Source organism: Cucumis melo, chromosome 7, assembly GCF_025177605.1.
Source record: "Cucumis melo cultivar AY chromosome 7, USDA_Cmelo_AY_1.0, whole genome shotgun sequence".
In the NCBI taxonomy this organism is placed as follows: Eukaryota; Viridiplantae; Streptophyta; class Magnoliopsida; order Cucurbitales; family Cucurbitaceae; genus Cucumis; species Cucumis melo.
The window spans coordinates 16,933,895-16,937,974 of NC_066863.1; the positions used below are offsets into that span (position 1 = coordinate 16,933,895).

General features: G+C 33.4%; 1 long non-coding RNA gene across 1 annotated transcript; it reads left to right on the top strand.

Annotated features, from left to right (window-relative positions):
- The first annotated feature begins 433 nt into the window (after nucleotides 1–433).
- LOC107991710 (uncharacterized) lies at nucleotides 434–2,392 on the top strand. Its single transcript, XR_001763932.2, has 3 exons — nucleotides 434–622; nucleotides 1,252–1,305; nucleotides 2,107–2,392. It is a non-coding gene; the product is annotated as an uncharacterized LOC107991710 (long non-coding RNA).
- Nucleotides 2,393–4,080: the final 1,688 nt, after the last annotated feature.

The following is a 4,080-nucleotide window of genomic DNA, read 5'->3' on the forward strand; positions in this document are numbered from 1 at the left end:
TGGACATGCTACTTTTGGAGATGGTGCAAAAGGAAGAGACAATATTGCAAAAAACAACCTACCATATCTAAATGATGTTAGATATGTTGAAGAACTAAAAGCAAATCTAGTCAGTGTTAGTTAAGTATGTGATCGACGTTACAGTGTAAATTTCAACAAAGACAGTTATGCAGTGGCTGATGAAAAGAATCGAGTTCTTATGCACGGCTATAGACAAGTTGATAACTTCTACCAGTGGATATCCAACAATTGTAAGCACCCATTTAATTTCCCTATTTTCTTTAAAAAAAGAAAAAGAAAAAGAAAAGAAAGAAGATAAGTATGACTTTAATAATAATAATAATAAATATATGTGTATGGCGGTGGAGTTATAAAAAAAATAAGTAATTTTTTTTTTAAAAAAAGAGAGAATGAGAAAGAAAGCAAAGCTTTCTTCTTTCTTAAATTCTTTCTCTCTTCTTTCTTAAATTCTTTCTTTCCCTTACCTCCTCACTTAAGTCTCTCTTTGAGTCACTCATCTTGATTGTTAATTACCACGAATAAGCCGTCGACCTTCCACTGTTGCTTTTAGTGGCTTCCATCATTTCTTTTAGTTGGATTTCAAGTTTTGGAGTCCGAGTTGGTAAGATTTTGTGATATTTAAGCTAGGGTGTTGTGATTCTTTGAATATTCACTAGATATTTTATTTTGGAACTAAGAATTTTCATATTATCTTGTGGTTACTGTTGAAATACGATAGATTTGAACGTTTAGTTGACTGATGGATTCCAAAATCCAAGTTAGTATTAACTATATGAAATTGGTTTTATTTGGAATGGGTTTTAGATTACCTAATTAGTTTTGGGTGCTCAAATTTGTTATTCATGTTATTCGGAATTAGATTGGAAATTGTGGAATGAAGAAAGAGGAATTGAAAGCTTTAAGGCTCGCACACATGGGTTTGATTAGTTTAAATTTACTATTTTGCTAGGTTGGAATAACTAATAAATGTTTAACACTAAGATCATGTTGTTTGTGGTTCGAATGCTAGGCGAAAGAGTTCGTAAACTATTATTCCGTTGCTGATGAAGGTTAGATAAACTTTGACATACTTTGGAGTTGGGAAGTTTTCAGGTTGAAGTTTAACTTAACTAAAATGACTTAGAAAAGCTATAAGTAAGGATGAGGAAATTAAAAATTATGGCTTTTGAGGTAAAAAGACGAGTGACTTGAGTGTATAAGTAACTTTTCGTCTTGTGATATTTATTTCAGGTCCAGCGGAAATTGGGGTGATCTACAACCCGAACACATCTCACTAGTAGTATTGTGAGTGGTTATTTAATTATATGTATATTTTATTTATTTATTTATTTTGTTCGAAATGTGAATTTTGACAGAATTTTCCTTAATTTCTCCTATTTTGCAAAGTATTATGATAACACCAAAAGTTACCAGCAAATCTTATGAAAATTCATTTTTTTTAGCCTAAAGTTGTAATGTTAAGGAAGTTTGAGATTTACGATGGTATTTAACTCTAAAATTTTAGAATCGATTATGTTTCAAAGATTACGTTGATTTGTAAATGGTTTGAGAATATTGATTTAAAATATTTGAGATGATTGTGGTTTCCCAACCACCTAATCCATGTACCCATAGTGATTACCCGAATGCTACGAGAATGTGTTTCCGTAGCATACTAGAGAAAGATACAGATCTTTGGGACCCACTTCGGCACACATATAGGCTTTTGGCTGTGTGTTGGGTGTTCAGCCTTTTGGGGGCAGCTCTGCATGCACATATGACCTGATTAAATTGCTCTGCTACATGTCTCGCACCTATTTAACATGTAGTATGACCAGATTTTGGGTACTGATTTAGTGAGGTGCAACTAGAAAGTTCATGTATTTTACTCGTCTGCGACTCATTCCCAGTTATTTATATGATTGACTACCGCAAGGTGATACGTTATGTTGCATAGAAGTAAGGAAAGAATTATTTTTTCAAGTGGTCAATTTTTTTTACAAAAGTAATTTCTTTTACTTATTTATTTATTTTATTCTATTTTACTAAAAAGTACCACTCACTGAGTTCTTTTGCTCATCGTTTCTTTCTAAATTTTTCCACCAGGTACGACAGAGTCCAAGACTGCCTACTTGAGTTCATATCCGCCACCCACCTGCCTAGTCGTACTACATAATATTTTGTATGTATATTGTTTGGGTCATGCATTGTAAAGTTAGTATTTTGGGATGGAAATTTTGTGTTAAATAGACTTAATATAGTGGTTGGCATGAGACTAATTGAATAACGTTGTGCTTGGTAGGTAGCTTTGAGTAAACAATTTTGAGGGTATGTAAATATTGAAATATTCGGACTAGGCTGAGGTAGCGTACATGTTTTGAAACTGGATTAGTTATTGAGAAATGTTTGAAAATTTTCAGGTCTGGGTTATTACATTTATAACAAAACTCTACCGAAATTTTTATAAATTCCTCATTAAATGGAGTTAAATTTAAAATAGTGTTCAGAACCTTTTAAATAAGCAAACAAATATAGAATTTGCCAACCATTAGTTTGAGGAAATAGTTTAGAAAGTGACAAATGAGTCCTAAGTTAATTGGGTCTACTGTCGACTGCCACGTCCTAGGTTAGTTAAGGTAACTTGGGGTAGGGTGTGTCAAATTCCGATGTTTGCCATTCAATCAGAGAAGATCCAACTTGGTTATGACACAGAAAACTGGGACATATCAGCTTAAGGAGCATTGATAAAGCCGTAAAACATGAGGCTGTCATAGGAGTCTTAAACATTGACTCAAAAAGAAAATTCTTTTGTGGTGATTGTCAAGTTGGGAAATAAATCAAAGCTTCTCATAAAAGTATGAAGGAGTGTTGCACAAATAGAGTTTTAGAATTGTTACACATGGATCTTATGGGTCCGATGCAAACTGAAAGTCTTGGAGGAAAAAAGTATATATCTGTAATTGGGGATGATTTTTCTCGGTTCACATGGGTAAAGTTTTCTAAAAGGAAAATCTGATACTGTAAAAATATGTATAAATTTATGTTTGAGTTTGCAGCATGAAAAAGGGAAGAAGATTGTTAGAATCAGGAATGATCATGGAAAGGAATTTGAGAATGAAGATATGAATAATTTCTGTGAAATGGAAGGAATACATCATGAATATTCATCTTCTTTAACTCCCCAGCAGAATGGATTAGTAGAAAGGAAAAATAGAACCTTACAAGAAATAGATCGAGTCATGATTCATGTCAAAGCTTTGCCGTTGCATTTTTAGGTTGAAACTGTTAATACAACATGTCATATTCACAATAGAATTACGACTCGGTATGGAACAACTGTCACTTTATATGAGTTATGGAAGGGTAGAAAACCTAATGTCAAATATTTTTCATATTTTTGGGAGTACTTGTTATATCCTAACTGATAGAGAGTATCATAGAAAGTGGGATGCTAAATCAGAACAGGGAGTTTTTCTTGGATATTCACAAAATAAGAGAGCCTACAGAGTCTTTAATAATAGAATTGGAATGGTTATGGAAACGATTAATGTGGTTGTGAATGATTCTGAGCATACATATAAACAAACTGATGATGATGATGATGAATTAACACCTAAAGTGACTATAGTACCCGAAACTACTATTGCTGACATTCCTAAAGCCGATATAGGTATAAATAGTTTTGTGAATCTTTACAAATAAGACTAATGAAGCAGGACATGTAACAAGAAACAAGGCAGAACTGGTGGCTCAAGGTTATACAGAGGTAGAAGGAGTTGATTTTGATGAAACGTTTGCACATGTTGCCAGACTCAAAGCTATACGCCTCTTACTCAGCATATCAAGCATTCACAAGTTTAAATTATATCAGATGGATGTCAAGAGATCCTTTCTGAACGGGTACTTGAATGAAGAAGTTTATGTTGTTCAACCTAAGGGATTTATTGATCCTGAATTTTCACAGCATGTATATAAGCTTAATAAAGCTCTATATGGATTGAAGCAAGCACTAAGAGCTTGGTACAAACGACTAACTGTTTATCTTGGCCATAAGGGATACTCAATGGGAGGTGCTGGCAA